This window comes from Archocentrus centrarchus, chromosome 14 (genome assembly GCF_007364275.1).
Source record: "Archocentrus centrarchus isolate MPI-CPG fArcCen1 chromosome 14, fArcCen1, whole genome shotgun sequence".
NCBI lineage: Eukaryota > Metazoa > Chordata > Actinopteri > Cichliformes > Cichlidae > Archocentrus > Archocentrus centrarchus.
The window spans coordinates 8,902,140-8,912,766 of record NC_044359.1 but is presented as its reverse complement, the minus strand read 5'-3'; the positions used below and the strand labels follow the sequence as shown (position 1 = coordinate 8,912,766).

The 10,627-nt window shown below is 40.1% G+C and overlaps 1 protein-coding gene across 1 annotated transcript in view; it reads left to right on the top strand.

Moving 5' to 3' along the window:
• klf8 (Kruppel like factor 8) overlaps positions 1–10,627 on the top strand; it is a 79,920-nt gene that overhangs the window by 1,433 nt on the left and 67,860 nt on the right. The window lies entirely within an intron of this gene.

Sequence of the window (10,627 nt, the reverse complement as noted above, 5' to 3'; positions counted from 1 at the left end):
CAGCTTTTAGCCAGCATGTGCACACAAAGGCATGGAATCCAGTTGTGGCAATTTTCTTTTTTAAAGACGCTTAAGAGTTTATTTTAGTTGGCATGCAATATAGTTTGGCATGCTCCTGAAGTGCACTATTTTACCTTATTTTATTAAACTTTACCCCCCCAATAAAAGAGTCTGGAACATGCAGGGTTAGTGTTCGACCCGTCCTGTCCTGTAGATTTCTGTGCCTAAGCCTAACCACAGGGTGAAAGCAAAAGTAAAAAGTAGGGATACATTTTTCAGGGAAAACTCTCCTTTATTATTCAACCATTTTCAGAAATTTCCACCCTCTACAACTGCTTCCAAATGAACGTGAGATGCTGTCTTTATATTACAGCATTTACACAGTTAGTACCCTTGCTTTGCATATTACTGTTGTTTTCGTAGTAGCAGATGTGCCACACTCAGCTTATGGGTCCAGCACCTAGTGGTGAATGGTGTGTTTTTCTTCATTAGTGTTTGTGTGTGTGTGTGTGTGTGTGTGTATATATATTATATATATATATATATATATATATATATATATATATATATATATATATATATATATATATATATATATATATATATATATATAATATATATATATATATATAATATATATATATATATATGTGTGTGTGTGTGTACATGTGAAAATCATGAAGTGGCACAAACAGAAAACAGTGGGTTGGGATGTGCACCTCAGTCTCTGTGCTGATAAAACTTCTTTTTATGCTGCACCTCCAACCTCCAGATTCAGACTTTGTAGGTATCTAAAACTGGCATGGCAGCCAATAATGCTGCAGTCAGCAGATCAAGATCTGCCACCAAAGGACACCTTAACAAAAAGGCATTATGTGACTTACGAGGATGAGAGAGTATGGTGTTGTTTGATGTAGAATCCAGTGGATTGAACCCAGGACCCTGCTAACCACCACACCACCAATAAGAGTTAGTTTAAAGCTTTCACAGCTGTGGAAAATGTGACATTTTTGGTGACCCTTACCTATGCACCCAGTGCACCTCTTTCTCTATCAGATCTGCACTGCATCTATTGTTTTTAGACCCACTGCTGAAAGAAGCAGTCATGATATTAAAGCAGCTATACCATGCAAATATCAGCCCTGTCACAAAACACCCTGCATCTCACCTTTGAGCAACAATGCATTTTCTCTTACTTGCAGAATGATCAGCAGACCCTAACATGAAAATAACAGCCATCCACGTCAAATGAAGTGAGAGTATGGCAGCTTGGGGAATTGTAGTTACACAAACATTTCTCTGAGAAGTAGAGCTGATGTGGAAGTTGAAATGATCTCAGTGTTTCTAGCTGTTGACTACACCCTTAAATGGGAAGGATGTTTGAGGTCTCTGTCTCACTGTACAGGCTAGTTTTACCCGTTTTAAAGTTCAGCATTTCTTCAGATGACGGCAGGAACACTTTGTCTCTGTAACATTACCTACTTCCCTCTATTACATGATGGAGCATAACTGTAAATTGCTGCATGATTGTTGTTGATGTTGTTGTTATTTTTTTAAAATATGTATGAATAGTCAAAGTGCTTTGGTCTCCTGGCCAAACATGTGACTGCTTTGCTCAATGAATGGCTTTTAACTGAAAGTGGAATCCAATAGATGTATCTGAAGCCTTGTGCCTGAAGAAGACCACTTTTACCCCAGATGCTGTATAGCCCTGCATTTTTAACACTTGTGAGATGCTTTCAGCCTGCTATAAACTGAGCTAGGTGTTGTCACGGCCGATCCCTGCATTGACTATAATTAGCCTTGAGTGAATCCATTAAATAGAGACAGACTTTTATGACTGGTGCCACATTTCAGTAATTTGGCTGCGGCTGTCAGCCCCCCCCCTGAAAGGTATAGTAGTTTCTATTTTTTGTAAAAGTTGCAAGCAGCAGTGCAGCTAGCAGGTGATCTTTTTTAGGTCAAAGTCAGTTTGCTGAGCATTTTCACATGCCTGCATGCACCCCGTTACTGTGTCTTTTTCTGTACTGCACTCATGCAGATGGAACTGTAATGTAGAGGTCTCATAGACCCGAGACGATGCCTCACCTTTACTCTCTTTGCGGTTTGGAGTTTTTCGCAGTCATTGCAAACTGTCACATTTTTCCTTCTTGTTAATCCAAACAAACCAGAAAATAAAACTCATCCCTTCCTTTGTGGCGGTGAAATTTCAAAGCTACGTAGCTCCAGCAGTGCCTCTGAAAGCTTTTGTGAACTGTAATGAAAACAGTTTAATGCAGTTTGTTGTTACATTAGTCCCAAAGCAGACATTTATTTACAGTAATGTTGGCTATTATTTTAGGTTATGTGGTGATTCATCACTGGCTCGCACATTAGGAGTTAAAATATAACTGGACAAAGACAAGCATGTAAAGGATGATTATGGTGAAATATACAGTAACAATAGTGATCATATATGATTAATATAATGTGAATTGCCCAGATTTGGAAATATGAGCTGTAGACGTGGTGCTCAAAGTGTCTTGGCCCGGTCATGACCTGGTTATGCAAAGACAAAAAAAAAAAAAAAAAAACCACAACAACAAACTTTATTGTGAGCACTTTCATGTGGGAACAGCCTTTTTTTTTTCTTTTTTCTTTTTTAATCGAACTACCACCAGCAACAGTGTCACTGTGCAGAAAGAAGTGTGCATGTGTCCCTGATGTGCTTGTGACAGTGTGACAGGATGTAAGCATCAATGGCATCCCCCCACGCTGAGCTGTAAACTTACCTCGCTGCACACTTCCTTTGAACTTTCCCTTTTAGAGGAGTATAATAGATGAACATTTTGTTGTTGTTTTGTCATTGGTTTTCTCAGCTCCTTTTTTTTTTTTTTTACTTTTACCTCTGACCCAGTTAGCTGTTTTGTGTGTGTGTGTGTGTGTGTGTGTGTGTGTGTGTGTGTGTGTGTGTGTGTGTGTGTGTGTGTGTGTGTGTGTGAGAGTGAGCAGATGCCACCCAGTAGGCAATCATTAACAATGCTCAACAAAGTTTGAGCAAACTTCTCAGAATAGGGATGTTGTGTCACCTCATCCCTGCACACATATACTGTACTATGCAAAAAATTTTGGCCATTGGAATGAAATACAATAATTTGTATTTTTCATTTTTCTTTAACATTCAAATGTAAACAGAAAATAGAGCCTTTTGGGAATTACACTGAATATTTATTAATAATTTATGTTACTTTCAGGGAGTAAACAATTCCAATATTGTTAGAGACACACTGAGAAAGTAAATAACTGCGTCATTGTTTATTAATGTATTAACTTTCCAGCTGTGTGTTTCACAAACTGGTTAGCAGCTTCAGCATTTCCCCCAGAAAAACGGTTAACCCTGGCAGCTTTACTGGCCCTTGAGGAGCCTGGAGCAACCTAATGTGGACTCAGTTATTGTAGTGGTATGAACCCACTATAATGCTAATTGTGAGGCACAGACAGAAGAGCTGAGACGTGTTGACGTAGGCACATCCCTGTCTGTGTTTCCCTCTGTGCTGCACACAGATGCTGCAGTAGTTTGGTTTGGACCGTAAAGCGTATTTGCAGCACAAGAAAGGAGAGCGTGTTCTCCCACGTTTGTGCGGTTCGGCTTCCGTGTCCAGACGAGGACCTGCCCACGCTCATACGTAAAGGAGCAGTTCACAGAAACGCGGTGGGAACGCGGGCCCGTTCTTAATCGTTTCGCCGGTTCCTTGGGATCGGCACGGGAACTTGCTCTGGCTCCGGAACCTCGGCGGTGGGAAAGTAGCACCTGTGTCAAATGAAACATGCTTAGGCCCAGCTGTGGGTCAGTTTTGGCCAGGCAGGCCACTGGGCTAGTAATACACTGACAGAAACCCTGTCCAGCTGTGATGCTACTCTGCTGAGTGTGCTGCAGACACTGCTAAGAGGACTGTAAGCAATGGAGACAGAGCTTTGGAACTACCTGAAGCATCTTTTACTGTAATATGTTTTGTTAAAAAAGCAATTTTTCCATATCAGACAACAGATGCACTGATACCGATATAGCTGTGTTAGGCCAGTTTTGGCCAGCTCTATAGAAAACACCTAAAACTCACCAGTTTTTGGTGGGACAACAAGTTTTTCACAGTGCTTTGCCAGTGGGATCAAACAGTTCTGGGAGCTGCCTGAGGGTAACTACCCTGTGGGGTGGTCCTCTGAGAACTGCATACCTTTAGGGCCTTTTTTTCCTGCATTGGCACAAGCAGTAGGAATGCTTCTGGAGGCGGCCCACAGCTCATGGTACTGCTAATGAGAAACATCCAAAAGCCCGACTAATGAATCTGTTGTTTCTGTAGTACCACCATATTCCTGTATGTAGCCAAGAAAGCACCCAGAAAGCTTTTAAAAAAAGTCAAAATTATGTTGTACTTCCACGCTCTCATTGTCTCATGTAGACTCAAATCAGCCTGGACTTAACTGTGCATCCATTTCTCTTTGTAGTATTTCTTTTTTTTTGGAGCTCTATGTGTTCCAAAGTCCTTCTAGAAGCAAGTTTGTCCTCTTGGCAGCCATCATAAAATGCCTCCAGGCATTTATTTGGGCAGTTATTTTGAAGTATTATGTAAACTAACTTTGATTTCAGTGGTCACAAAGAGTTGAAAACTGCATATTTGGAATCACCAGTCAAACATGATGCTTCAAAAAAAAAAAAAAAAAAAATCTGCTCCCATCTTTGCTATAGCAGAAATCCTTTTTTTAGATTTAGTTTTTGGGTTCTTTTCGTGCCAGATCTACTTATTATAATGTTACTGACACAGCCAATGTCAAAGCCCTGCTAAAAGGTCTCTGTATTTTTATTTAATTTGATGGGTGCCAGGGCTGCACCAATCAAAGCAGGTTAATGTCAAGGCCAATCACCGTACTTGTGTCACTCAAAGGTTCCCCTTGTACTGGAGAGTACCTACTCTGAAGCATGAGCTAATAAAGATGCCACAAACCTTGGTTTTAGGAACTTTGATGTGCCCAGTTCCTGATTTGTGGACACATAAAGGGGGACGTCCTTCAAAAGTTAAAAGAACTATGAAAATGTCCTTTGGATCCAAAAGCACCCTTGGAGAACTTCTCCTCAGTTCTTTTTCTTAAGGTTTCTTAAGGTTGTGTTTTGCTGTCTTTTGTTTCTTTATGAAATCCAGACTGAGTCCATGAGTCAGTGGCAGGCCATACCATTTTTTTAAAATTTTTTAAGAGAAGACTGGTTTTAATGACTGTATGCTTGAAGTTGAAATGCTGCATAATATATTTGGGGCTGATCAGCTAGAGTCCTGATGATGATATAACCTGAAAATCTGAAGTATTTGTTGTTTAGTTTGAAGACACCTACTGAGAGACACTTTATTGAGTTGTCAGAGTGGCAAAGATGATTGGAGAGACCAGAAACAGCCAACTTGTCACCGCAGCCTTCAAAATGCACTCAAAACAGCAGTTTGCCAAGTCCTCTGGTCACACTGACTTTTCAGGTTATCTGTGTTTCAGAAATGAGGGGAAAGTGCTGCTGCTGTTTTTGCATCTATCGCCATTTAAATCTTAATCTTGATCAAAAAAGTGTCTGTCATCAGTCATGCTTGTGGCTTTGCAGGTTTTGGCTCATTTGTGTGTGTGTGTGTGTGTGGTAGGGTGTGTCATTTAATTTCGATGAACCATAAAAATCATTGTGGAAAAACTGCTAGAATAACAATGAACCATGCGTCATTTTTATCCTTCGGTTAGTCTGGTTGTTGTTGTTGCAGGGCAATGCATTCAACACAGGCTGTTGTTTTTGGACACTTGGAACTCCTGAAGAGAAACTTTCGAAACGCAAGAAGTTGCATCAGTCTCAACAGCACAGTCGTCCTCTCCACGCTGTGCTTTTCAGAGGATTCTCGAAAGTTTGCCTTAACTGTGCAAACAAAGAAAGTTTTCAAAAGTTAAAGCCATTATTCCCTGATGAAAACACAGCTTTCGCACATCAAGACTGCCAATTGCTCTGCCTGGTGATTCACTTTGAATTGGAGAACCTTTAAGAATAGCAACGTCCACTGTGCAGCTCCAAAATACTTCTAAATGTTGACACATGGAAACAACTTAAAGATTGATTGATTGATTTTTGTGAGTATGTCTGTGTGTATATTATTGACCTGACTATATGTCTAAGGTAACAAAAATTGTGACTATATTGTTTCCCAAATGGGACTTGTGCTTTAGTCTCTGCTTGTCTTTTAGAGCTTTGGATGTATTTTACTTCTCTTCAATAAGCAGATCCTGTGATTGCAATGATTCGTTTTAAACGGACTGAGCAGCAACGTGAAGTTTCAGAAATTAGCTTTGAATGTCTCTTTGCCTCTCTCATAGATCAACGTCTCAAACTGTTCTAAAACATAAATGCATCTGCAAAATGGGCTGGGTTTGCTTCTTTATTGGGAAAAAAAAAGTCATTGTCAGTACTTTTGTTTGGTCCACCCACACATACACGTTGTAATCCACTTCACATGAATTGGTATGCACTGCTGTGGAAATATTTTGAGGCGCTTTTTTTTTTTTCTCTTTCTTTCCAAAGGTGTGTGACTTGGGTGACTTTGCAGGATTGTGACTTAAAAACAGAATGTCAGCTGTTAGAAATACTTGAGCAGTGATGTGAGTACTGCAGTGATTCAATCATCCATTATTGCGCCATAGAGTCATTTTTGCTCCATCAAATCATCAGTTTTAATGTTCGGATAGCTATTGGAAGAGGAATTGTTGCTTGAGTCTCTGCCACCTGTGGTTTGCAATGAGGTGTCCATTGCACCGTTGTTTCCATTAACAGAAAACATTTTTTGCATCAGTAAATGTGACCCTGGTGTACCTATTAAGGCAGTCCTGAACAACCCTAACTGAAGTCGAAGTAGGTGAGGTAATAGTTTAAGAGAAAGTAGGTTCACTAAAAATACACCTGACCAGAGGAAGTCGGCATGTGTTGGGTGTCATAAATCAATTATTTGTAATGATGTAGAAGTATCCAGGGATGCATTTGTAATTTAAAGGCACCTGTGACCTGGAGATTAGGAGTCTCATGCTTCACTGGCTGAGCTAAAGGCGCTCTAATAAGCATCCTGTAAGTGTTTTCCAGGTGGCAGCTAGGTATCTGAGCTCACTGGCTCACTGCGCTTTTCCATTTTCCATTTTATGTGAAGCTCTCCAAGTAATTTACAGTGTGCTGCAGTACAATAAGCTTCAGTTCCTCAGTCTCCCGCACTGAAAGCGACTGACAGAGACGAGTGTAAGGGATGGGTGACAGTCTGCTGGCGGAAAGTTTCTCCTCTTCACCCTTGTGAACAGATGTCAACATTTTTTTTTTCCTCACAGAAGCCTGTTTAAACTGCAGCAGAGTACAACCCTGTTTCCAAAAAAGATGTGATGTCATGTAAGATATTAAAAAAAAAACAAAACAGAAGGCAGTAATTTGCATGTCATTTAAACTGCACACACATAATGCTCAAGCTATTTCAAACTTTTTGGCTTTCAGTGTCTGCCAATGCAAAGTACTTTTACCAGCGTTAAATTTGTATAAGTGGTATTCCTCACCATGAGGAAAAGAGCGGGAATCCATCTTTTAAACTCTGGCCTAAACTTTGATTCCTATCTGTGTAAAATAAAATGGTGAACATAAATACATCCAAAAAAATGTACATTTGCTGAAGTGGTATTTATTAGTAAAATAATAAAGAATGGGACCATGAGAAATAAAATTTACATTTAAAAATGTACTTGGACGGCCCTGTGGCGCAGTGTTTAGCATCATCACCTCACAGCAGTAAGGTCCTGCTTGTTAGGTTAATATGGCAGTTCTAAATTGGCCATAGGTGTGTATGGTTGTCTGTCTCTCTGTGTTAGCCCTGCGATAGACTGGTGACCTCTCCAGGGTGTTACCTGCGTCATGACCCTTGAGCCCTGAACTGGATAAAACAAAAGGACATGGATGATTTCAACTCACTGTTTGAATCTTTACTGTATATTTCTGTTATTTACAGTCACACTATTTGTGTTTTCCTTGTCTTTGCTCTCACTTTGAGCACACACCCTCACAAAAACCAGCGCTGCGTGTGCAGTGGAGCTGACAAAGGACAGGTTAAGTCAAACCACAGTAATAAAGTTGATGAGAACACGTTATGCTACCTTAAGTGCAATAAAACCTCACTAACAAGTTAACCAATCAGATAGTGGACTATTTCGGTTGGGTGAAGTCACCTGACCCAGAGTTTGCCTGTAGATTGAAAGCCTTTGCGTGCAGGCCTTCAGACTGCTGCTGCTTTGCTGTTAGTTTACTCCGTGCTGTTTTGGCTCTCTCACTAGCAACCAACTGATGAATGACAAGTAACCAGAGAACAACATAGAAATGGCCTGAATAGATCCATCTCAATGCATCCAATGCCTGATCTGCATCACTATTGGACTGATATCTGACCCGCACATTATCTCATTGCTTCTGTAATTTAAACCTTTAATAGAAAACTGTACAAAGACCTCAAATTAAATGTTGAATCAGCATGATTGTGTTGATTGAAAATATGTATTTATTTTATTTTGATGCCAGCAAAACATTAAAAAAAGTTGGCAAAAGACAACAAGGAAGCTCATAAAGAACTTATAGGACACAATGATGTGTTTTGCCTTAAAGGGATAGAACGGGACATTTGTGAGCTAAATAATTACATTTATTTGAAACCTACAAGTTAAGTCTTTCTGCCTCAAACTGTAAGGGTTTGCTTATTTCAGCGTGATAATGCCAAGTCACATTCGGCATTGACCTGCTTTCAGTGTTATCACCCAGTTAAACGGCCGTTTTAAGTTGGTATTCAAATCGATCTCTGCTTTGTTTTCCTCCTCCTTAGCGCGGTTTGCTCGTTTGCACTCGTGCGCAGACCAAAACAACTGCGGCGAGGCCCTTCTGTAGTGGTGTGCGATACTGCAAGATTTGGTATCGATCTGATACCAAGCAAATTCGGGGCCAGTATCGCTAATACCGATACCGATACTTTGTAATAATTATGAAGAATTTTCATGAAATTTAAGTGTTTTGTAATTTTTTAACCCCCCCCCTCCCGAATCATTAATTAGTTAAAACCAGGATAGAATTTGGCAAAATTTATAGGTAAAATACTTTATCGAAATAAAAGTTTTTGTTCTGAAACACTAGAACAGTAACAAAACAATTTTCCCCATACACGTGATGTCTGGATTTTTTTTCTTAAATGAGTACAAGTGTACAAAATGATCACTCAAGAACAAATTTAAAAAGAAGAAAAGTAGTGTTCAGAAAGTATAATACAAAATAAATAAATCCCTTCATTCTTTAATTTTCTGGACTTTTTTTTAAATAAACAAGCTGTTCAAAATTATCTCTCCACAACATTATGTTGTAACAAATATGTTACATGTCACGTTACGGTATAATGTCAAAACACTGCGGGGAGGGGAGGAGCAAAGTGTGCCTGTTCCTGCTGTGACAGGAGCGGCACTTGGACAGTCAGCTCGCATCTTTGATGAAACCGCAGCACTGCATACAGGAGAGAAACTGAAGCTAAATTATCGATATCATTAGACTAGTATTGATCAATCAAGTTTGAGTGAAATGCCTTCCCACAGCCAGGAATGCTTTGCATCCTAGGATGCTGCAAAATACCACGGACACGCAGAGTGCACAAACTTTAGCAGCTCGGGACTCAAACTTTCTTAACGTTCTTCGAAGGATTTGTTTTTGCTTTTTAAAACACTCCTTTTATGTATTTTTGATAAGGTGGCACTACCAACATTGACTGTCCTGATAACTGCCAGCTGAGTTTTGTAGATGTGGAGACAATCGGCTCCTGGTCATTTCTGTGGGAGTGATGACAGCTGATAACAACCATTCCAAAGACCGATAACAATCGAAACATGAGACTTATAACATAAGCACAAAAAAAAAAAAGTACGAGTGGCAAACTCATCTGGCTGCAGTTCAGCCTTGCTGCCCATTTGAAAACATTTGCCCAATAACAAAATGAAAAATACAACAAAGGAGGCGCTGAAAGATTTGGACCTCAAGACTACAGCGATTCCACAACCCTTACAAAGTGCTTTAAAAGAAGTGATGCAACACGGTGGTAAACATACCCCTGTCCTCACAATAAAATCCAACCTTTGGTATGTTGTCTTAGTACTGTTTCCAATCAAATATAGAGTTTCAATCATTCGCAAATTACTGTATGCTTTTAAAATATTACTTTGCACAGTATCCCAACTTTTTTTGGAACAAGGGTTGTATATGTGCTCATGCATCATGTAGTTAACCACCTCAGCTGACTGGATAACTGGTTAGCTGCCCAGCTGGCAGCCTGACTGTTTGGGGGTGGGTGTGTGTGTGTGTGTGTGTGTGTGAGACAGAGAAAAAAGAGATAAATGAGAATGAGGTATGAAGGCACGAGTGGAGTGCATTAGAGCCATGAAAAGGGTCACTGCTGGCAGGTGGTCGTGTGGTCAGGTCATTTAACCACTGAATCACTGAGAATTAATGGGAAGCAGGTAGTCAAGAGAGCAGACGTGAGGCAAATGTCAGACCTGTGCCTCTCGTCATTGTGGATTCCAGTGCAGA